Raw genomic sequence first — 26,837 nt, 5'->3', positions numbered from 1 at the left:
CCAGGAAAAAGTAGAAAGTATAAACATACAAATCACTAGCACTGAAATTCAGACTCTGATTAAAACTCTTCCAACAAACAAAATCCCAGGACCAGATGGCTTCACAGGCGAATTCTATCAAACATTTAGAGAAGAGCTAACATGTATCCTTCTCAAACTCTTCCAAAATATAGCAGAGGGAGGAACACTCCCAAACTAATTCTACAAGTCTACCATCACCCTGATACCAAAACCAGACAAAGATGTCACAAAGAAAGAAAACTACAGGCCTATATCACTGTTGAACATAGATACAAAAGTCCTCAACAAAATACGAGCAAACAGAATCCAACAGCACATTAAAAGGATCATACACCATGATCAAGTGGGGTTTACTCAAGGAATGCAAGGATTCTTCAATATACACAAATCAATCAACATGATAACCCATATTAACAAGTTGAAGGAGAAAAAATATTCGACCATCTCAATAGATGCAGAAGAACCTTTCGAAAAAATTCAACACCCATTTATGATAAAAACCCTCCAGATAGTAGCCCCAGAGTGAACTTACTTCAACATAATAAAGGCCATATATGACAAACCCAGAACTGACATTGTTCTCAATGGTGGAAAACTGAAACCATTTCCTCTAAGATCAGGAACAAGACAAGGTTGCCCACTCTCACCATTATTATTCAACATAGTTTTGGAAGTTTTAGCCACAGCAATTAGAGAAGAAAAAGAAATAAAAGGAATCCAAATTGGAAAAGAAGAAGTAAAGCTGTCACTGTTTGCAGATGACATGATACTATACATAGAGAATCCTAAAGATTCTACCAGACAACTACTAGAGCTAATCAATGAATTTGGTAAAGTAGCAGGATACAAAATTAATGAACAAAAATCTCTTGCATTCATGTACACTATTGATGAAAAATCTGAAAGAGAAATTAAGGAAACACTCCCATTTACCATTGCAACAAAAAGAATAAAATACCTAGGAATAAACTTACCTAAGGAGAAAAAAGACCTGTATGCAGAAAACAATAAGATACTGATGAAATAAATTAAAGATGATGCAAACAGATGGAGAGATATACTATGTTCTTGGATTGGAAGAATCAACACTCTGAAAATGACTCTATTACCCAAAGCAATCTACAGATTCAATGCAATCCCTATCAAACTACCAATAGCATTTTTCACAGAAGTAGAACCGAAAATTTCACAATTTGCATGGAGACACCTGAGACCCCGAATAGCCAAAGCAATCTTGAGAAAGAAAAACGGAGCTGGAGGAATCAGGCTCCTGGACTTCAGACTATGCTACAAAGCTACAATAATCAACACAGTATGGTACTGTCATGAGAACAGAAATATAGATCAATGGAACAGAATAGAAAGCCCAGAGATAAACCCATGCACATATGGTCACCTTGTCTTTGATAAAGGGGGCAATAATATACAATGGAGAAAAGACAGCCTCTTCAATAAGTGGTGCTGGGAAAACTGGACAGCTGTATGGAAAAGAATGAAATTAGGACACTCCCTAACACCATATACAAAAATAAACTCAAAGTGGACTAAAGACCTAAATGTAAGGCCAGACACTATAAAACTCTTAGAGGTAAACATAGGCAGAACACTCTATGACGTAAGTCACAGCCAGATCCTGTTTGACCCACCTCCTAGAGAAATGGAAATTAAAACGAAAATAAATAAATATGACCTAATGAAACTTAAAAGCTTTTGCATATCAAAGGAATCCATAAACAAGACAAAAAACAGCCCTCAGAATGGGAGAAATTATTTTTAAACAAAGTAACCAGCAAAGGATTAATCTCCAAAATATACGAACAACTCATGCAGCTCAATATGAAGAAAAAAAAATACCCAATCAAAAAATGGTGGAAGCTCTAAATAGACATTTCTCCAAAGAAGATTTACAGGGGCCAAAAAGCACATGAAAATATGCTTAACATCACTAATTATTAGAGAAGTGCAAATCAAAACTGCAATGAGGTATCACCTCCATGCTAACCAGAATGGCCATCATCAAAATTCTACAAACAATAAATCCTGGAGAAGGTGTGGAGGAAAGGGAACCCTCCTACTCTGTTCGTAGGAATGTATACTTGTACAGCCAGTATGGAGAACAGTATGGAGGTTCCTTTAAAAACTAAAACTAGAGCTACGGAATGATTCAGCATTCTCACTCCTGGGCATATATCTGGAAAAAAACATGTTTCAAAAAGTTATATACCCTCCAATATTCATTGCAGCATTATTTACAGTAATGATGACATGGAAACAACCTAAATGCCTATCAACAGAGGAATGGATAAAGATGATGTGGTACATATATACAATGGAATATTACTCAGCCATAAAAAGGAATGAAATAATGTCATTTGCAGCAACATGGATGAACCTAGATATTGTCATACTGAATGAAATAAGTCAGACAGAGAAAGACAAATATCATATGATATAATTTGTATGTGGAATCTAAAAAATATAAAGGGTGCAAATGAACTTATCTATAAAACAGAAATAGAGTTACAGATGTAGAAAATAAACTTATGTTTGCCAGGGTGTAAGGGGTGGGGAAGGGATAAGTTGGAAGATTGAGATTGACATATACACACTACTATATAGGAAATAGATAACTAATAAGGACCTACTGTATAGAACAGAGAACTCTACTCAGTACTCTGTAATGGCCTATATGAGAAAATAATCTAAAAAAGAGTGGATATATGTATATGTATAAGTGATTCACTTTGCTGTACACCTGAAACTAACACATTGTAAATCAACTATACTCCAATAAATTTTTTTTAAAAGTTAGATTGCTTTTTGAGTTATTTCTATTTTCTTGTATATGTAGTTATCACTATAAATGTTTCTTTTGGAATGTTTTTTGCTTTATCTTATGAGTTTTGGTGTGTTTGTCCATTTGTATTTGTTTGAAGATATTTTTTGATTTCCCTATAGGTTTGTGATTTTACTCGTTGGGTGATCAGGAGTGTGTTGATTCCCCATATTTGTGATTTTTTCAGTTTTCCTCTGGTTATTGAATTCTGATTTCATAGCATTGTGGTAAAAAAAGATGCTTGGTATGATTTTAATCTTTTTCAGTTTGCTAAGCCTGTTTTGTGACCTAACATATCTATTTTGGAGAATTTTCTGTGTGTGCTTGAATGTGTGTTGTGGTACTATTGGATGTTATATTGTCTATATTTATGTAAAGTCCATTTGGTCTAAAGTATAGTTCAAGTACCATGTTTATTTATTGATTTTCTGTATGGATGATTTATCTATTCTTGAAAGTGAAGTATTGAAGTTCCCTACTATTATTGTATCATTGTCTAGTTCCCCCTTCTTAGGTGGTGGTATATCTTTCCTTTTTTTTTCTTTCTTTTTTTTTTTTTTTTTGGTCATGCTGTGGTGCAGCTTGCAGGATCTCAGTTCTTAGTTCCCCTACTAGAGCCCCATCAGTGAGAGTGTCAAGTCCTAACCACTGAACTACTAGGGAATTCCCAAGTATTTCCTTAATATACTTAAGTGTTCCAAATTTTGGTGCATATGTGTTTGCAGTTGTTATTTTATTTTGATGAATTGACCCTTTTATCATTACAGTAAGTCCCCTACATATGAATGAGTTCCATTATGAGGGTGCATTTGTAAGTCCAATTTGTTCATAAGCCCAACAAAGTTAGCCTAGGTACCCAACTAACACAATCCGCTATATAGTACTGTACTGTAATAGGTTTATAATAATTTTCACACAAATAAAAACACAAACACAAAAGATAAATAAACCAGTTTTAATCTTACAGTACAGTACCTTGAAAAGTACAGTAGTACAGTACAACAGCTGGCATACAGGGCCTGGCATTTAGTGAACAGGCAAGAAGAGTTACTGACTGGAGGAGGGAGGCAAGGTGGGAGATGGTAAAGCTGAAGGATCATCAGCAATAGGAGATGGAGGGCAAACTGCAATTTCACTCACACCTGATGTTGATGGAACACACGTTCACATCTTTGAAAGTTTGCAACTTGACATTTCATGTGTAGGGGACTTAATGTATATAACAAACTTTGTTTTTTGTTACAGTATTTTACTTAAAGTCTATTTTTTCTGATAAAAGTATAGCTATCCCTTCTCTCTTTTGGTTTCTTTTTGCATGGAATATCTTTTTTCATCCCTTCACGTTCAGAGTATGTGTGCCTTTAAAGCTTACATGAGTCTCTCAAAGGCAGTGGACTCGGGCCTTTTTTTCCCATTCAACCATGCTATGCCTTTTTTTTTTTTTTTAACATCTTTATTGGGGTATAATTGCTTTACAATGGTGTGTTAGTTTCTGCCCCATAACAAAGTGAATCAGTTATACATATACATATACATATGTTCCCATATCTCTTCCCTCTTGCATCTCCCTCTCCCTCCCTCCCACCCTCCCTATCCCACCCCTCCAGGCTGTCACAAAGCACCAAGCCAATATCCCTGTGCCATGCGGCTGCTTCCAACTAGCTATCTACCTTCCTATGTTTGTTAGTGTGTATATGTCCATGACTCTCTCTCGCCCTGTCACAGCTCACCCTTCCCCCTCCCCATAACCTCAAGTCCGTTCTCTAGGAGGTCTGCGTCTTTATTCCTGCCTTACCCCTAGGTTCTTCATGACATTTTTTTTTCTTAAATATATATATTTAAGAAAATATATGCTAACACATATATATGTGTTAGCATACGGTATTTGTCTTTTTCTTTCTGACTTACTTCACTCTGTATGACAGCATGCTATGCCTTTTAATTTAAGCATTTAATTTATTTACATTTAAAGTTATTATTTTATATGTAAGGGTTTACTAATGCCATCTTGTTTTCTTGCTTTATAGTTCCATTCTTCCACTCTTGCTGTCTTCCTTTTCAAATTGATAATTTTGCATAATACAATTTTGATTTATTTCCCTTTAACTTTTGTGTATCTACTATGCTTTGTGATTACCTTGACACATATATCAAACACCTTATAATTATAATAATCTCTTTTAAGCTGATAATAAGTTGCTTCCATCATATACAAAAACGTTACACTCTTCTCCCCTCCCATATTTTGTTTTTAATGTCACAATTTATACCTTTTTATATTTTGTATCCATTGACAAATTATTTTAACTATAGCTATTTTTAATACCTTTGTACTTTAACACTTATCCTAGAATTAAGTGATTAACACACCACGACATTACAGTTTAGGATATCTGAAGTTAACTAAATACTTACCTTTACCAGTGTGTTTTATATTTTCATGTTTTCACGATACTGGCTAGGATCCTTCAATTTCAACTTGAAGAACTCGTTTCAGCCTGTTTTTGTAAGGCAGGTCTAATAGTGATGAATTCCAGCAACGTCTATTCTTATGGGAAAGTCTCTACAACTCCATTGCTATTTTTTCTTTGTTTTCGTCTTGTTTTGTTTTTTTCTTTCTTCCAGTTTTATTGAGATATAATTGACATACAACACTGTATAAGTTTAAGGTGTACAGCATAATGATTTGACTTAATACATCCTGAAATGATTATCACAATAAGTTTAGTGAACATACATCATCTCATATAGACAAAAATTAAAGAAATAGAATTCCCTGTGATGAGTACTCTTAGGATTTATTCCCTTAAAAACTTTCATATATAACCTAGACCAGTGTTAATTATATTTATTATGTTGTACATTATATCCCTAGTACTTAGTTAACTTAAAACTGGAAGGCTGTACCCTTCTGACTGCCTTCCGATAACCAAAATTCTGATCGCTTTTCCCATGAGGTTTTCTTTGAAGTATAATTGACCGACAACACTGTGTTAGTTTCTGTTACAAGATATAGTGATTCGAAATTTCTATACATTTCAAAATGATCACCAAGATAAGTCTACATAGCATTGGTCACCATTAAAACATATTACATAATTATTGACTATATTCCCCACATGATACATTTCATACTGGTGACCTTATTTTGCAACTGGAAGTTTGTACCTCTTTATCTCCTTCACCCATTTCTTTTCTCCTACCACCCATCCTCTCAGGAAAACACCTGTTTTGTTTTTTCTCTGTATCTATAACTGTTTATGTTTGTTCACTTGTTTTGATTTTAGATTGCACATATAAATGAAATCATACAGTATTTGTGTTTATCTGACTTATTTCACTTAACATAATACGTTCTAGGTCCATTTGTGTTGTCTCAAATGGCAAGATTTTATTATTTTTTATGGCTGAGTAATATTCATATATATATATATATATATATATATCTAATTCTCTTTATCTATTCATCTACTGATGGGCACTTGGGTTGCGTCCATATCTTGGCTATTGTGAATAATGCTGCAATGAACATAGAGGTGAATATATCTTTTCTAATTAGTGTTTTTGTTTTTTTCAGATAAATATCCAGGAATGGAATTACTGGGTTATATGGTAGGTCTATTTTCAACTTTTCTGAGGAATCTCCATAGTGGCTGCACTAATGAACATTCCCACCAACAGTGCACAAAGGTACCTTCTATCCACATCCTCACCAAGACTTTTTCTTGTCTTTTTGATAAAAGCCATTCTTTTTTTTTTTTTTTACTTTTTTTAACATCTTTATTGGAGTATAATTGCTTTATAATTGTGTGTTAGTTTCTGCTGTATAACAAAGTGAATCAGCTATATGTATACATATATCCGCATATCTCTTCCCTTTTGCGTCTCCTTCCCACTCTCCCTATCCCACCCCTCTAGTTGGACACAAAGCACGGAGCTGATCTCCCTGTGCTATGCAGCTGCTTCACACTAGCTAACTATTTTACATTTGGTAGTGTATATATGTCCATGCCACTCTCTCACTTCGTCCCAGCTTACCCTTCCCCCTCCTCATGTCCTCAAGTCCATTCTCTATGTCTGCATCTTTAGTCCTTTCCTGACCTTAGGTTCTTCAGAACCATTTTTTTCCCTTTAGATTCCATATATATGTGTTAGCATACGGTATTTGTTTTTCTCCTTCTGACTCACTTCACTCTGTATGACAGTCTCTAGGTCCATCCACCTCACTACAAATAACTCAATTTCATTTCTTCTTATGGCTGAGTAATATTCCATTGTATATATGTGCCACATCTTCTTTATCCATTCATCTGATAATAGCCATTCTGACAGGTGTGACATGATATCTCACTGTGGTTTTCATTTGCATTTCTTGATGATTACTGATGTTGAGTATTTTTTCATGTGCCATGTAGGCCATTCGTATGTCTTCTTCGGAAAATGTCTATTTAGATCCTCTACATATTTTCAATCAAGTTTTTTTAAAATGTTGAATTATATGAGTTCTTATACTTTAGATATTAACCCCTTATCAGATATATTGTTTGCAAATATCTTCTCCCATTCAATTGGCAGGATTTTCATTTTTGTTTATAGTTTACTTCACTGTGCAAGAGCTTTTTCGTTTGATGTAGTCCCATGTATTTATTTTTACTTTTGTTTCCTTTGCCTGAAGAGATGCATCCAAAAAATACTAAGACTAATATCAAAGCGTATATTGCATATGTTTTCTTCTAGAAATTTTATGGTTTGAGGTCTTACATTTAAGTTTTTATTCAATTTATTTTTGTGCATGGTGTGAGAGAGTTGTCCAGTTTGATTCTTTTGTATGTAGTTGTAGTTGTCCAATTTTGCCAACACAATTTATTGAACAGGCAGTCTTTCCCCCATTTTAAATTCCTGCCTCCTTTGTCATAGATTAATTGCCCATATAAGTGTGGGTTCATTTCTGTGCTTTCTATTCTGTTTCATTGATCTAAGTGTCTGATTTTGTGCCAGTACCATATGGTTTTGATTACTGTAGCTTTGTAGTATAGTTTGAAATCATGGAGCATGATTCCTCCAACTTTGTTCTTCTTTCTCAAGATTGTTTTGACTCTTAGGGTCTTTTGTGTTTCCATACAAATTTTAGAATTATCTGTTCTAATTCTGTGAAAATTGCTATTTTGATTGGGATTACATTTAATCTGTAGAATGCCTTGGGTAGTATGGCCATTTTAACATATTAATTCTTCCAGTGAATAAACACAGTATATCTTTCCATCTGTCTGTGTCGTCTTCAACTTATCACATCAGTGTATAATAGTTTTCCAAGAACAAGTCTTTTATCTCTGCAGTTAGATTTATTCCTAGGTATTTTATTCTTTTAGATGTGATTGTAAGTAGGGTTGTTTTCCTAATTCCTCTTTCTGATAGTTTGTTGTTAGTGTATAGAAATGCAAGAGATTTCTGTATATTACTTTTCGGTCCTGCAAATTTACCAAATTCATTGATGACTTCTAGTAGGTTTTGGTGGTATCTTAATGATTTTCTATGTATAGTATCATGTCATCGGCAAACAGTGACAGTTCTACTTCTTCCTTTCCAATTTGGATTCATTTTATTCTTTTTTTGTCTGATTGCTGTGGCTAAGACTTCCAATACTGTGTTGAAAAAACATAGGGCATACTTTTAATGCTCCAGATCTTAGAGGAAATGATTTCAGCTTCTTACCATTGAGTATGATGTTAGCTGTGGGTTTGACATATATGACCTTTATTATGTTGAGATCTTTTCCCTCCTTACCCCCTTTGAATGTTGAATTTTTTCAAAAGCTTTTTCTACCTCTATTGAGCTAATCATATGGTTTTCAGGCTTCAATTTGTTAATCTGGTGTATCACATTGATTTATATGCGGATTTGAAACCACACTTGCATCCCTGGGATATATCCTACTTGATAATGGTGTATTGTCCTTTTAATGTACTGTTGAATTCAATTTGCTAATATTTTGTTGAGGATTTTTACATCTATGTTTATCAGAGACATTGGCCTGTAATTTTATTTTATTTTTTTGGTCATATCTCTGTCTGGTTTTGGTATCAGGGTGATGCTGCCCTTGTAGAATTAGATCATAAGCATTTCTCACATTTCCCCCAGGAATTTTTTGGAATAGTTTGAGAAGGATCAGTGTTAACTCTTCTCTAAATGTTCCATAGAATTCATCTGTGAAGCCATCTGTCCCTGGACTTTGGTTTGTTGGTAATGGTTTTATTACTGATTTAATTTCATTACTGGTACTTGTTTTGTTCATATTTTCTATTCATTCCAGGTCAATCTTGGGAGACTGTACATTTCTATGAATTTGTCCATTTTTTCTTGGTTGTCCATTTTATTGCCATATAATTTTCATGGTAATTTCTTATGATCGTTTGTATTTCTGTGGTATTGTTGCAATATCTTCTCTTTCATTTCTGATTTTATTAATTTAGTCTCTCTCTTTTTTTCTTGATGAGTCTGGATAAAAGTTTATCAATTTTGTTTATCTTTTCAAACAACCAGCTCTTAGTTGCATTCATCTTCTCTATCGCTTTTTTAAGTCTCTATTTCATTTATTTCTGCTCTGATCTTTATGATTTCTTTCCTTCTACTAACTTTGGATTTTGTTTGTCTTCTTTTTTCTAATTCCTTTACATGTAAGGTTAGATTGTGTAGTATATCTGAGATGTTTCTTGTTTCCTGAGGTAAGGTTGTATTGCTGTAAACTTCCCTTTTAGAACGGCTTTTGCAGTGTCTCATAGATTTTGGATGGTTGTGTTTTGTTTTCATTTGTCTCCAAGTATTCTTGATTTCCTCTTGGATTTCTTCAGTGATCAATTTTTGTTTAGTAACATATTGTCTAACCTCCATGTGTTTGTGCTTTTGTAGCTTTTTTTTTTCTTGTTGTTGATTTCTATTCTCATAGTGTTGTGGCCTAAAAAGACGCTTGATATGATTTCAAACTTCTTAAACTTACTGAGGCTTTTTTGTGGCCTAGCATGTGATCTATCCTGGAGAATGTTCCATGTACATTTGAAAAGAATGTGTATTCTACTGTTTTTGGATGGAACGTTCTCTATATATCTATTGATTTCATTTGGTCCAATGTGTGCTTAATGTGTTAAAGTTCCCTACTGCTGTTGTGTTACTGTCATTTTATCCCTTTATGTCTGTTAATATTTGCTTTACGTATTTAGGTGCACCTAAGTTAGGTGCATATATATCTTCTTCTTGGATTGATCCCTTGATGATTATGTTATGTCCATCTTTGTCTCTTGTTACAGCCTTTGTTTTGAGGTCTATTTTGTCTGATATTATTGCTACACCAGCTTTCTTTTTGTTTCTATTTGCATGGAGTACTTTTTCCATCCCTTCACTTTCAGTCCATGTCTGTCCTTAGATCTGAAGGGAGTCTCTTGTAGGCAGCATATATATATTTTAATCAGTTCAACCATTCTATGTTTTTTGATGGGAGCATTTAGTCCATGTACACTTAAAGTGTTTATAGTTATGTACTTATTGTCACCTTGTTAACTGTTTTGGGGTTGTTTCTGCAGTTCCTTCTTGTTCCTTTCTTCTTTTACTCTCTTCCCTTGTGATTTGATGACTATCTTTAGTGTTTTGTTTGTTCCTTTCTCTCTTTTTTGTGTGTGTGTCTATTATAGATTTTTGGTTTATGGTTACCATGGGGTTTACATATAGCTATATATCATTATTCTAAGTTGGTGATCTCTTAAGATCAAACACATTTTAACAACTCTGCATTTTACTATTTTGGACATATTTTACATTTTTCGTTTTGTGCATCTTTACTTATTGTGAATATCAATAGATGATTTTACTACTTTTGTGTTTTACCTGCCTACTAGCTAATTTACTACCTTTATTGTATATTTGCCTTTAGCAATGAGCTTTGTCCTTTTGTAATTTTCATATTTCTAGTTGTGGCCTTTTCTTTTTTGCTTAGAGAAGTCTCTAAAATTTCTTGTAAAGCTGGTTTTGTGGTGCTGAACTCTTTCAGTTTTTCTTGTCTGTAAAACTTTTGATCTTTCCTTCAAATGTGAATGATAGCCTTGCTGGGTAGAGTGTTCTAGCTTGTAGGTTTTTCCCTTTGATCACTTTAAATATATTGTGCCATTCCCTTCTGGTCTCCAGAATTTTCCTGAAAAGACAGGTGAGAGCTTTATGGGATAACATGCTTTTCCTCTTGCTGCTTTTAATATTATCTCTTTAACTTTTATTTATTCCATTTTAATGTGTGGTCCTCTTTGGGTTGACTCTCTGTGCTTCCTGGACGTTGATGTCTGTTTCCTTTCTCAGGTTAGGGAAATTTTCAGCTACTTGTCTTCAAATGCTTCGTGCCCCTTTCTTTCTCTATTCTCATTCTGGGACCCCTATAATGCAAATGTTAGTATGCTTGATATTGTCCCAAAGGTCTGTTAAACCATCCTCATTTTTAAAATTCTTTTTTTTTTCTTTTTCTTTCTCTTCAGCTTGAGTGATTTCCACTGTTTTTTCTCAGTTCACTAATACAGTCCTATCATCTAATCTACTGTTGATTCCTCCTAGCATATTTTTTTATTGCAGTTATTGTATTTTTCAGCTCTGTTTTGTCCTTCTTTATAAATTCTAATTTTTTATTGAACTTTCACTGCATTCCTCCATTCTGCTCCTGAGTTTTTTCAGCATCTTTATAATCACTAGCTTGAACTCTTTATGAGGCAGATTGATTAGCTCCACTTCACTTAGTTCTTCTACTGGGGTTTTATCTTTTTCCTTCATTTGGATCATATTACTCTGTTGTCTCTTTTTTCTAAATTTGTTGTTTTTATGTCTATGTATTCAGTAGGTTGGTTACTTTTCTGATATTGGAGAAGTGGCCTTTTTTAGGAAACATCCTATGTATCTTAGCAGTGCACTCCCTTCTGGTCATCAGAATTTTATGCTCTAGGGGTTCTCTATGTGGGCCGTGTGGGCCATTCTGTTGTAGTGGGAGGACTATTGTGGGCACTCTGGTATGCATGGTTGGCCCCTGGTCTGGTTGGTTGTCAGGCCCTGAATTGTGCAAAGGCTGCTGGCCACTGGCAGGAAGACTCAGATCATAAGGCAGCTGCTGGGGAGCCCTGGGAAACTCCAGGGCTAATGCTTGTCCACAGGTGAGCACAGCTGGGTTCTGGATTGGGTGGTTGTGGGACTGGGGATCCTGGACCTAAGGCTGGCCTGTTAGTGGGTGTGTCTGCTTCCTGACATGGCTGGCTGCATGATCTGGGGTGTCCCAAAGCTGATATCATTCCACAGGTGGATGGGTCTTGATCTCCGGATGTCTGAATTGGGCCAGGGTATCTTGGAGCTAGTGTCAGCCTGTTGGTGGGCAGCCTAGGCGGTCCTGAGGATAGCACTTTCCTACTGGTGGGCTGAGTCATGTCCCAGGGTCTCTGTCTTTTGGATTCTGAAGTCCCAAAGCTGGTGTTGTCATGCTGTTGGGTGTTGCCAGTTGTTGACACAGCTCGCTGAGGGGTCTGTGGTGTCCCAAAGCTTGTATTGGTCCTCTGGTGGGTGGGGTCAGATAGCAGGGCAGCTGGCTGAGGGGCTCAAGGTGTCCCAGAGCTGGTATTGACCTGCTGCTGGATTGGGCCTTTGCTCAGGGTATCCTGGTCTGGTGCCTGCCCACTAATGGCTGAGACTGGTCTCAGGGCTAGTGTTGGTGTGCAGCGCTAGGTTCTGAGCTCCCAGATGAACAGTACCATGTCCCATTCAGCTGAGGGATCAGAGGATCTTAAGGAAGCAGGCCTGCAGGTGAGTGAGGCTGTGTTCCCTCCTGGCTAGTTGCTTGGTCTGAGGCATCCCAGTACTGATGCAAACAAGCTGGTAGGTGGGGCCAGGTTCCAGTGCTAATAAGCTAAAGGAGCTCAAAATGGCCCTTGCTAGTCCCAGCATTCCTGTGGTACAACAAGCTCCCAAAATTGGCTGCTGCCAGTGTCTATGTCCCCAGGGTGACCTGCTGCCTCTCTGGGAGGCTTTCCAAGATCAGCAGGTGGGACTGATTCAGGATCTTTCAAATTACTGCTTCTTCTCTGGCTCCTGAAGCATGTGAGATTTTGTGTGTGAGCTTTAAGAGTGGAGTCTCTTTTTGCCATAACCCTGCGGATCTTCCAAAAGTAAGCTCCACTGGCCTTCAAATGCAAATGTCCTGGGCGTTCATCTTCCTGGTGCAAGGCCCCTGGGCTGGGGTACTCAATGTGGAGCTCAGACCCCTCAATCCTTGGGGAGAACATTTGTAATTTTAATTATCCTCTCATTTGTGGGTCTTGACTATACCACAACCCCTACCCTCCTCCCATCTCACTGTGGTTCCTTCTTTATATCTTTAGTTGTAGATCTTTTCTGCTAGATTCCAGGCTTAATCATTAATCCTTGCTCTGTAAATAGTTGTAATTTTGGTGTGTTCATAGGAGGAGGTGAGCTCAGGGTCTTCCTAGCTGCCATCTTGGCTGCACACTTTTAAAGAATAGATCCTAAGTCCCCACATCAAAAAGGGAATGATAATTATATTATGGGAAAGAAGTGTTAGATAACAGCATACAATTGTAATCATATATTTCAATATATAAATGTATGTACAATATTGCAATATAGAAATGTGTCAAATCAAACATATTGTACACCTTAAACTTACACAATGATATATGTCAATTACATTTAAATTAAAAAAATGAAACCACCAAAGAAGTAATTCAGAGATTGAAAAGAGGACACAGTAGAGGACAGCTGAAAGCGATGTATGGAGGAAAAAAATATTATCAACAGTGTTGAAACACCTAAATAATCAGCTACACAAGATATCATCCTCTATTGCCTGACTAGCAGATGAAAGTTCTGTCCACTAAATACATTTCACTCTCCTACATCCTGAACCTGATAGAATTGTACCTCAGTAGCCACTTAAAATTAAGGATGGTCACACAAACTAATTTCCAATGAAATATGAGCAAAAGTGATTTGTGCCACTTCTGGAGAAAAGTCTTTCAGAGAGGGGACATTATGTATCACATTTCTTTTCTTCCTAACACAGTGACCTGCAAAGTTACACTAGTGAGGTTCTCTCAGCAAAGGACCTTGAGTGAGAACAATGTGGGAAATATCACTGTTCCCACTAAAAGTGGACATATAATGTGAGTATAAAAACACTTGTATATTGTTTAAAGACACTGAGATTTGAGAGGTATTTGCAATAGCATCATAATCTACCTCATTCTTATATACCTGAACTACTGCAAAAAAATCCTAATCAATACTATGTCTTATTATTAGGCACCCCTAAACCAAATAATTCCCTACTTCATGAACAGAGAAAAGTTTAAGAGTCAGATATGATTCACTCGTCTGTTTAAAACTCCATAACTTTACTTTTAGTAAAGAAAAGTGAGAGTCAGATATGATTCACTCACCTATTTAAAACTCCATAACTTTACTTTTAGCTTGAAAGACTCTCAATTTCTCCCTACTGCCTTTTGTGCAATGCATAACACATTTTTTTAAACATCTTTATTGGAGTATAATTGCTTTACAATGTTGTGTTAGTTTCTGCTGTATAACAAAATAAATCAGCTATATGTATAGATATATCACCATATACCCTCCCACTTGCATCTCCCTCCAACACTCCCTATTCCAACCCTCTAGGTGGTCACAAAGCACCGAGCTGATCTCCCTGTGCGAAGCAGCTGCTTTCCACTAGCTATCTATTTTACATTTGGTAGTGTATATATGTCCATGCCACTCGCTCACTTCGTCCCAGCTTACGCTTCCCCCACCCCATGCCCTCACGTACAATATCTATGTCTGCGTCTTTATTCCTGTCCTGCCCCTAGGTAAATCAGAGCCATTTTTTTAAGATTCCATATATATGTATTAACATGTGGTATTTGTTTTTCTCTTTCTGACTTACTTCATTCTGTATGACAGACTCTAGGTCCATCCACCTCATTACAAATAGCTCAATTTCATTTCTTTTTATGGCTAATATTCCATTGTATATATGTGCCACATCTTCTTTATCCATTCATCTGATGATGGACACTTAGGTTGTTTCCATCTCCGGGCTATTGTAAATAGTGCTGCAATGAACATTGTGGTACATGTCTCCTTTTAAACTATGGTTTTCTCAGGGTATATGCCCAGTAGTGGGATTGCTGGGTCACATGGTAGTTCTATTTTTAGTTTTTAAGGAACCTCCGTACTGTTTTCCATAGTGGCTGTATCAATTTACATTCCCACCAAGAGTGCAAGAGGGTTCCCTTTTCTCCATTAATTGCCTATCCAATGCTTTGCTTCTGTGGTCGCTTAGGTAATGGCATCACATTGGCCCTGATGGCTACATAAGACTCATCCAGGAGTATTTCTTCATAACAATGTTTTGGGTCCCTATCCAAGATCACTAAGGACCAGAACAACACAGGCTGCATATAGCAGGAAAGTCTGTGCAAAATATCCCCTCCATCATCAACTGAGAATATATGGTAAAAAGAAAGTGAAACACTTTTTATAACATCCAGGCTATTAAACTTCTAAATGTCATAAATATTAACTCCCAGTAACCATGGAATAGGTGCAATTGGCCTGCAGGTAAGATTCAGCCTAAGATCTGTCCAGAATTCTGATCACTCTGAGGTGAGGAGTGGGGATGTGCTCACCTGGGATTCCCTCAGTTGCCTGTTACTTCCAATCCTTTACACAAGCAGTCCTTGATCCTTCAGACTGCTCCCACACCTCAGCCCTAGTACTGTGATAAGGGTTTGGGCTATAATAACAAAGAAACCTCGGCCCAAACCCAGGCCAAACAACTTAACTCTGACGTTGAGAAGTTGTATATTCCAGTTATGTCTAGCATGACTCATCTGCAGAATTATGGGCATTATAGTAAGTACCTTATAAGGTTATGGTGGGGATTAAGTGCAATGGTGTATGCAAAATGGCTGGCACAGAGAAGCTGTTCAAGAAATGGTCCCAATTATTACAGATACACTACTCCCATTCCTCTTCTGTATCCATGCTTCTTACCTATGTAAGGAGCCTGAGTCAGGTTTCCACATCTACCAGACATGAATGAGAGTGCTCACCATTCAAGAAAGTTGTAAGGCACTGCCAGGGTCCCGTGATCCAGGGACAACTTCCCCAGGAGAACACACGGCGCCCCTCAGGCTGGAACAACGCCATGCCAGCCTCTGTCGCCACAGGCTCGCCCCGCATTACGTACACATCCCTCCCCAAGGCCTGAGTGAGCCAGAGCCACCGAATCAGCGGCTCCTTTAACCCCGTGCTGTCTGAGTGAAAAACAGATGCGCTCAGTCGACCTACACACAGAGGCGGGGCCAAATTCAAAGCTAAGCCCTGGGAGCTGTGCGAACAAAGAAGAGAAAGGAAAATCTCTCACAGCAGCCTCAGGAGCAGCGGACTAAATCTGCATAATCAACTTGATGTACCCTGAATCTGTGGAATACCAGAATAGACAATGAATCATCCCAAATTGAGGAGGTGGAATTTGGGAGGAACAATATATATATATTTTTTCCCCTTTTTCTATTTTTCTGAGTGTGTATGTGTATGCTTCTGTGTGTGATTTGGTCTGTATAGCTTTGCTTCCACCATTTGTCCTAGGGTTCTGTCTGTCTGTCTTTTCTTGGTTTTTTAGTATAGTTTTTAGCACTTGTTATCATTGGTGGATTTGTTTTTTGGTTTGGTTGCTCTCTTCTTTCTTCCTTTCATTTTTTTAATAGTTAAAAATAATTATTTTATTTTATCTTCTTCTTTCTTTCTTTTTTTCTCCCTTTTATTCTGAGCCGTGTGGATGACAGGCTTTTGGTGCTCCAGCCAGGCATCAGGGTTGTAACTCTGAGGTGGGAGAGCCAAGTTCAGGACATTGGCCCACAAGACACCTCCCGGGACCATGTAATATCAAACGGCAAAAATCTCCCAGAAATCCCCATCTCAACGCCAAGACCCAGCAACACTCAACGACTAGCAAGCTCCACTGCTGGACACCCCATGCCAAACAACTAGCAAGACAGGAACACAAACCCACGCATTAGCAGAGAAGCTGCCTAAAATCATAATAAGGCCACAGACCCCCCAAAACACACCACTAGACATGGATCTGCCCATCAGGAAGACAAGATCCAGCATCATCCACCAGAACACAGGCACTAGTCCCCTCCACCAGGAAGCCTACACAACACACTGAAAGAGCTTAGCCACCGGGGGCAGATGCCAAAATCAATGGAAGCTACAAATCTACAGCCTGTGAAAAAGAGACCCTAAACACAGAGTGTTAAGCAAAATGAGAAGACAGAGAAACACACAGCAGATGAAGGAGCAAGGTAAAAACCCACCAGATCTAACAAATAAAGAGAAAATAGGCAGTCGACCTGAGAAAGAATTCAGAATAATGTTAATAAAGATGATCCAGAATCCTGGAAATAGAATGGAGAAAATAAAAGAAACGGTTAACAAGGACCTAGAAAAACTAAAGAGCAAACAAACAGTGATGAACAACACAATAAATGAAATGAAAAATACTCTAGAAGGGAAAAAAAGCGGAATAACTGAGGCAGAAGAACGGATAAGTGACCTGGAAGATAAAATAGTGAAAATATCTCTTGCAGAGCAGAATAAAAAAAAAGAAAAGAATTGAGGACAGTCTCAGAGACTTCTGGGACAATATTAAATGCACCAATATACGAATGACAGGGGTCCCAGAAGAAGAAGAGAAAAAGAGAGGGACTGAGAAAATATTTGAAGAGATTATAGTTGAAAATTTCCCTAAGATGGGAAGGGAAATAGTTAATCAAGTCCAGGAAACACAGAGAGTCCCATACAGGATAAATCCAAGGAGAAACCTGCCAAGACACATATTAATCAAACTATCAGATAATAAATACAAAGGAAACATATTAAAAGCAGCAAGGGAAAAAAACCAAAAAACTTACAAGGGAATCCCCTTAAGGTTAACAGCTCATCTTTCAGCAGAAATTCTGCAAGCCAGAAGGGAGTGGCAGGACATATTTAAAGGGATGAAGGGGAAAAACCTACAACCAAGATTAGTCTACCCCACAGGGATCTCATTTGGATCCAATGAAGAAATTAAAACCTTTACAGACAAGCAAATTCTATGAGAATTAAGCACCACCAAACCACTTTTATAACAAATACTAAAGGAATTTCTCTAGACAGGAAACACAAGAGAAGGAAAAGACGTACAATAACAAACCCAAAACAATTAAGAAAATGGTAATAGGAACATACATATCGATAATTACCTGAAATGTAAATGGATTAAATGCTCCAATCAAAAGACATAAACTGGCTGAACGGATACAAAAACAAGACCTGTATATATGCTGTCTACAAGAGACCCACTTCAGACCTAGGGACACATACAGACTGCAAGTGAGGGGATGGAAAAAGATATTCAATGCAAATGTAAATCAAAAGGAAGCTGGAGTAGCATTTCTCATATCAGACAAAATAGAAGTTTAAACAAAGACTATTACAAGAGACAAAGAAGGATACCACATAATGATCAAGGGATAAATCCAAGAAGAAGATCTACCAATTGTAAATATTTATGCACCCAACATAGGAGCACCTCAATACATAAGGCAAATACTAACAGCCATCAAAGGGGAAATCGACAGTAACACAATAATAGTAGGGGGCTTTAACACCCCACTTTCACCAATGGGCAGATCATCCAAAATGAAAATAAATAAGGAAGCAAAAGCTTTAAATGATACATTAAACAAGATGGACATAATTGATATTTATGGGACATTCCATTCAAAAACAACAGAACACACTTTCTTCTAAAGTCCTCATGGAACATTCTCCAGGATAGATCATAACTTGGGTCACAAATCGAGCTGGGGTAAATTTAAGAAAATTAAAATCATATCAAGTATCTTTTCCGACCACAACACTTTGAGACTAGATGTTAATTACAGGAAAAAATCTGTAAAATATACAAACACATGGAGGCTAAACAATACACTACATAATAACCAGGAGATCACTGAAGAAATCAAAGAAGAAATCAAAAGACACCTCAAAATAAATGAAAATGAAAACATGACAACCCAATGCCTATGGCATGCAGTGAAAGCCATTCTAAGAGGGAAGTTTATAGCAATACAATCGTAACTTAAGAAACAAGAAACATCTCAAATAAACAACCCATCCTTACACCTTAAGCAATTAAAGAAAGAAGAACAAAAATCCCCCAAAGTTAGCAGAAGGAAAGAAATCATAAAGATCCGATCACAAATAAATGAAAAGGAAATGAAGGAAACTTTGGCAGAGATCAATAAAATTAAAGGCTGGGTCTTTGAGAAGTTAAATGAAATTGAAAAAGCATTAGACAGACTCATCAAGAAAAAAAGGGAGAAGACTCAAGTCAATAGAATTAGAAATGAAACAGGAGAAGTAACAACTGATACTGCAGAAATCCAAAGGATCACGTGAGATTACTACAAGCAACTATATGCCAATAAAACGGACATCGTGGAAAAAACAAATTCTTAGAAATGCACAACCTTCCGAGACTGAACCAGGCAGAAATGGAACATATGAACAGACCAATCAAAAGCGCTGAAATATAAACTCTGACTAAAAATTTTCCAACAAACAAAAACCCAGGACGAGCTGGCTTCACAAGTGAATTCTATCAAACATTTAGAGAAGAGCTAACACCTATCCTTCTCAAACTCTTCCAAAATATAACAGAGGGAGGAACACTTCTAAACTCATTCTATGTGGCCACCATCACCCAGATAACAAAACCAGACAAGGATGTCACAAAGAAAGAAAACTACCGGCCAATATCACTGATGAACATAGATGCAAAAATCCTCAACAAAATCCTGGCAAACAGAATCCAACAGCTCATTAAAAGGATCATACACCATGATCAAGTGGGGTCTATCCCAGGAATGCAAGGATTCTTCAGTGTATGCAAATCAATCAATGTGATGCACCATATTAATAAATTGAAGGAGAACAACCATATGATCATCTCAATAGATGCAGGCAAAGTTTTCAAAAAAAATTCAACACCCATTTATGATAAAAATCCTCCAGAAAGTAGGCATAGAGGGCACTTACCTCAACAAAATGAAGGCCATATATGACAAACCCACAGCCAACATCATCCTCAATGGTGAAAAACTGAAACCATTTCCACTAAGATCAGGAACAAGATAAGTCTGCCCACTCTCACCACCATTATTCACCATAGATTTGGAAGTTTTAGCCACAGCAATCAGAGAAGAAAAAGAAATAAAAGGAATCCAAATTAGAAAAGAAGAAGTAAAGCTCTCACTGTTTGCAGATGACATGATACTACACATAGAGAATCGTAAAGATGTTACCAGAAAACCACTAGGGCTAATCAATGAATTTGCTAAACTAGCAGGATACAAAATGAATGCAAAGAAATCTCTTGCATTCCTATACAGTAATGATGAAATATCGGAAAGTGAAATTAAGAAAACAGTCCCATTTACCACTGCAAAAAACAATAAAATATCTAGGAATAAACTTACCTAAGGAGACAGAAGACCTGTATGCAGAAAATTATAAGAAACTGATGAAAGCAATTAAACATGATACAAATAGATGGAGAGATATATCATGTTCTTGGATTGGAAGAATCAACATTTTGAAAATGACTCTACTACACAAAGCAATCTACAGATTCAATGCAATCCCTGTCAAACTATCACTGGCAGTTTTCACAGAACTAGAACAAAAAGTTTCACAATTTCTATGGAATCACAAAAGACCCCGAATAGCGAAACAACCTTGAGAAAGAAAATCGGAGCTGGAGGAATCAGGCTCCCTGACTTCAGACTATACTAAAAAGCTACAGTAATCAAGACAGTATGGTACTGGTACAGAAACAGGAATTTAGATCAATGGAACAGGATAGAGAGCCCAGATATAAACCCACACACATATGGTCACCTTATCTTTGATAAAGGAGGCAGGAATGAACAGTGGAGAAAAGACAGCCTCTTCAATAAGTGTTTCTGGGCAAACTGGAAAACTGCATGTAAAAGAATGAAATTAGAACCCTCCCTAACACCATACACAAAAATAAACTCAAAATGAATTAAAGACCTAAATGTAAGGCCAGACACCATGAATCTCTTAGAGGAAAACATAGGCTGAACACTCTATGACATAAATCACATAAATCCTTTTTGATTGACCTCCTAGAGAAATGGAAATAAAAACAAGAATAAACAAATGGGACCTAATGAAATTTAACATCTTTTGCACAGCAAAGGAAACCATAAAGAAGACATAACAACAACCCTCAGAATGGGAGAAAATATTTGCAAATGAAGCAACTGACAATGGATTAATCTCCAAAACATACAAGCAACCCATGCAAGTCAATATTAAAAAAAAAACCCAATCCAAAAGTGGACAAAAGACATAAATAGACATAAATAGACATTTCTCCGAAGAAGATACACAGATTGCCAACACACACATGAAAGAATGCTCAACATCATTAATCATAAGAGAAATGCAAATCAAACATACAATGAGATATCAACTCATACTGGTCAGAATGGCCATCATCAAAACATCTACAAACAATAAATGTTGGAGAGGGTGTGGAGAAATGGGAACCCTCTTGCACTCTTGGTGGGAATGTAAATTGATACAGCCACTATGGAAAACAGTGTGGAGGTTCCTTAAAAAACAGAAAGTAAAACTACCATATGACCCAGAAATTGGACTATTGGGCATATAACCTGAGAAAACCATAATTTAAAATGAGTCATGTACCAAAATATTCCTTGCAGCTCTATTTACAATAGCCAGGATATGGAAGCAACCTAAGTCTCCATCAACAGATGAATGGATAAAGAAGATGTGGCATATATATACAATGAAATATTACTCAGCCATAAAAAGGAATAAAACTGAGTTATCTGTAGTGGGGTGGATGGACCTAGAGTCTGTCATACAGAGTGAAGTAAGTCAGAAAGAGAAAAACAAATACTGTATGCTAACAGATATATATGGAATCTAAAAAAATAATAATGGTCATAAAGAACTTAGGGGAAAGATGGGAATAAAGATGCAGACCTACTAGAGAATGGACTTGAGGATATAGGGAGGGGGAAGAGTAAGATGGTACAAAGGGAGACAGTGGCATGGACATATATACACTACCAAATGTAAAATAGATAGCTAGTGGGAAGCAGCCGCATAGAACAGGTAGATCAGCTCTGTGCTTTGTGACCACCTAGAGGGGTGGGATAGGGAGGGTGGGAGGGAGAGAGATGCAAGAGGGAAGAGATATGTGGACATATGTTTATGTATAACTGATTCACTTTTTTATAAAGCAGAATGTAACCCACCATTGTAAAGCAATTATACTCCAATAAAGATGTTAAAAAAAATGATGATACAAATAGATGTACATATGTACCATGTTCTTGGCTTGGAAGAGTCAACATTGTAAAAATGACTATACTACCCAAAGCAATCTACAGATTCAATGCAATCCCTATCAAACTACCACTGGCATTTTTTCACAGAAATAGAACAAAAAAATCTCACAATTTGTATGGAAACACAAAAGACCCCGAATAGCCAAAGCAATCTTGAGAAAGAAAAATGGAGCTGAAGGAATCAGGCTGGCTGACTTCTGACTATACTACAAAGCTACATTAATCAAGACAGTATGATATTGTCACAGAAACAGAAATATAGATCAATGGAACAGGATAGAAAGCCCAGAGATAAACCCATGCACATATGGTCACCTTATCTTTGATAAAGGAGGCACGAATATACAGTGGAGAAAAGACAGCCTCTTCAGTAAGTGGTGCTGGGAAAACTGGACGGCTATATGTAAAAGAATGAAATTAGAACATTCCCTAACATTATACACACAAAAAAATTCAAGATAAAGACCTAAATATAAGGCCAGATACTATTAAACTCTTAGAGGAAAGCATTTGCAGAACACTCCATGACATATATCAGAGCAATATCTTTTTTGACCCACCTCCTAGAGAAATGGAAATAAAAACAAAAATAAACAAATGGCACCTAATGAAACTTAAAGGCTTTTGCACAGCAAAGGAAAACATAAACAAGACAATCCTCAGGATAGGATAAAATATTTGCAAATGAAGCAACTGATAGAGGATTAATTTCCAAAATTTACAAGCAGCTCATGCAACTCAATATCAAAAAAACAAACAACCCAATTCAAAAATGGGCAGAAGACCTATATAGACATTTTTCCAAAGAAGATATACAGATTGCCAGCAAACACATGAAAGAATGCTCAACATCACGAATCATTAGAGAAATGCAAATCAAAACTACAATGAGAGAACATCTCACACCGGTCAGAATGGCCATCATCAAAAAATCTACAAACAATAAATGCTGGAGAGGGTGTGTATAAAAGGGGACCGTCTTGCAATGTTGGTGGGAAGGTAAATTGATACAGCCACTATGGAGGTTCCTTAAAATACTAAAAGTAGAATTATCATACGACCCAGCAGTCCCACTACTGGGCATATACCCTGAGAAAACCATAATTCAAAAAGATTCATGTACCAAAAGGTTCATTGCAGCACTATTTACAATAGCCAGGACATGGAAGCAACCTAAGTGCCCATCGACAGATGAATGGATAAAGAAGATGTGGCACCTATATACAATGGAATATTACTCAGCCATAAGAAGAAACGAAATTTAGTTATTTGTAGTGAGGTGGATGGACCTTGCGTCTGTCATACAGAGTGAAGCATGTCAGAAAGAGAAAAACAAATGCTGCATGCTAACACAGATATATGGAAACTAAAAAAAAAAAAAATGGTCATGAAGGACTTAGGGGCAAGACGGGAATAAAGGCCCAGACCTACTAGAGAATGGACTTGATGGGGAGGGGAAAGGGTAAGCTGGGGCAAAGTGAGAGAGTGGCATGGACATATATACACTACCAAATATAAAATAGATAGCTAGTGGGAAGCAGCCACATAGCACAGGGAGACCAGCTCGGTGCTTTGTGACCACCTAGAGGGGTGGGATAGGGAGGGTGGGAGGGAGGGAGAAACAAGAAGGAAGAGATAATGGCATATATGTATATGTATAACTGATTCAGTTTGTTATAAAGCCGAAAATAACACACCATTGTAAAGCAATTATTCTCCATAAAGATGTTAAAATAAAAAAGAAAGTTGTGAGGATTAAATGAGATAATGTATGCCAAGTCCTTACCAGACAGTTACTGCGTTAATGATTTAAACCAGAGGGACCCATGTTGGAAACTTTACACAGAGACAGAAACCGAGAGGTGAGTGTGCCCCTGTGAATGGATGGTCACCTTCATGCCTATGTGCACACAGGTGTGCATACACACTGGGGGGGCTGAGTTCACAAGGTCTTCCACTCCCTATTCAGTACAAGCTCAGGACCTGGGAAATCCTGGGTCTGAATGTCAAGCACACTGTGGCTCTGGCTAGAGATGCTGTGGTAGGAAGGTAAGTTGCCTCAATTCCACATTCATTCATTCATTCATTCAATCCATCTGGTCTCACTCTTTGAAGACTTTCTATGGACCACCAGGCCCCAGTGAGCTAGCAAGGAGCCAGATGCAACATCTGAAGTGTTTAGTCTGGTGGTGAACAGTGAGTGGTGACCCCTCTTAGGAGGAACTTCCTATGACTACATGCAAGACATAGTTGGATAAGGAGCATGGAGGTGGCATAAAGCCAGGAATGAGAATGCTGCATATATCTCGATAAGAAACCCTGTAAGGGAAGCTGTGTGGAAATAGGAATGGCCTCATTTATGATTCAGAGGAGAAAATTAAAATATCAGTGGAATCAGGGAAGTGGGTCAAAAATCCTGACTCCATCACCTGTCAGGGATTTGATATCAGGCCTCAGATGCCTCAGATGCCTCGTATCTATATTGGGCATACTAATAAGAGTGACCAATTATTTTGTACTGTGAGACAATGCACAATAAAAATAGCAGAAGGAAGTTACTTATTATTGACATTATGAATAATAATATGCCAGAGCTAAGATATATGTTGAGGAAAGAAATGCAACAATTCTTAATTGGCTAAGAATAAGCAACATTTCAGTTAACAGCTGGGGAACTTTAATGTGACTGCATACTTGGTTATTTTCTGGAGGGTGATATTCCACCTCACCCTCAGAGTCATCCCCACCCTTAAACAGAAAGCATGAAGGATGGGGATTCCCCATAGAAAAATGTTTGGGCATGTCCAGGAGTAGCCAAGGAGGGACCCTAAAGTCTACGAGTGGCAGGCACCTCAGGCTCACAAGAGCACACAGGCAGATTTCATGGGCATGATACTTGGCACCTTTTGTTCAGATTATCACTGATGTCACTTGAGGCGATTCGACACCCTGAAGACCCCACAGAACCTCAGGGTGAATTTTAGGAAGCGCCATCACTCCTGTGATGATGTGGTCAACTAATGGACTCAGTTTGGGGTTTGGGGGGGACTTGTGATTCTGAGAAAAGTGTAGGAAACCCAGTATGGAGTTACCCTTGCTTAAGGAGAGAATTTCCTCCAAGGTACAAATGCCATGGATGATATCTAGTCTTCCCACAATTCTGAGGACTGGCTGCACCCTGCTGTATTCTGTGCCCCGTGTGCTGGGAGAGGCTGAGCATTAGCAAGGCTTCTGCAGGCATCTGAAATCCAATGATCCCAGAGAGTAAACCTAACAAAGGCCATCCCCTCTCCCGCTAAAAGGCCAAGGCACTTAAGAGAAGAGCAAGGCAGCCAACCCACTTCTCCTCCGGCATCCCTAGTCTTATCACTTACCCAAGCCAGAACCCTGGGAGGCCCAGTTAACCTGTTTCTTCCCCTCACTACCCAGATCCAAGCAATCCCCAAGGCTTATTGATTCAGTCTTCTAATGAGCTCTGGTATCCATTCCCTTCTCTCCATCTTCACTGCCATCACTCTATTTCAGGCACCACTGTCATTAGCCTAGATGAAGGCAATAGCCTCTAATGAGGTCTTCCATCCACCCCTCCCGCCTCCCTCAGAGTCCAGTCTCCACACTGCAGCCAAAGAGGCTTTGCTAAATCACTGATCTGACCTTATCAGTTGCTTGCTGGAAACCATTCAGTGATGTCCTATTGGGTGGCTTCAGGATAACATTCAACCACCCTTATGCATCATAGAATTATTTAGGATTCAGGAAAAGTCATAAATCACCTTGATTTCGACTGAAGTAGAAGGAAGATTTTAATCATTCATCAAAAATCCTGAACATAAACTTGGCTCTGATACTCAATTAGATATACTGCTCATTTAAGAAAAAAATTCTAGTAAACAAATGATTGAACTGTTATTGCTGCATTGTTTGTAGAGGGGGCAAATACTTTGGAGATACAGAGTACCAGGCCAACAGATGGATGCCTGAAAAGATTATGGTAAAACCACTGCAAGGAACATCACCCAGCCATTATAATGAAAGCCTTACAGGTATGAGTTGACCAAATTTTATTGTTGATTAGCAAAAAGAATGAAGTGAAAACTGTATATAGAAGGATCTAATTTTTATAAATGAAGAAAAGCATAAATTCCATGTGGTCTATGTAAACACATCCATGCAGGCACACCCAGTAAGTCCACTCCTAGATGGTGACCCTAGAGATGTTCACGTGTTTTCAGGGGATAGGTACACAAAGACTTATAAGAGCATTGTTTTTTTTTTTTTTTTTCTGGAAAAATAGAAACTGCAAAAGTCTGGGTCATCATGAGAAAGATAAATTGCAAATACTGAAAGAAATAGTATACAAACATGAAAATGACCTAGAGCTACATTTACCAACTTGCATAAACATGTTTTAAAAATCCTATATAATGTGTATGAACACA

The sequence above is a fragment of the Pseudorca crassidens genome, chromosome X (assembly GCF_039906515.1).
Source record: "Pseudorca crassidens isolate mPseCra1 chromosome X, mPseCra1.hap1, whole genome shotgun sequence".
Classification (NCBI taxonomy): Eukaryota; Metazoa; Chordata; class Mammalia; order Artiodactyla; family Delphinidae; genus Pseudorca; species Pseudorca crassidens.
Note: the sequence above shows the minus strand (reverse complement) of the source record.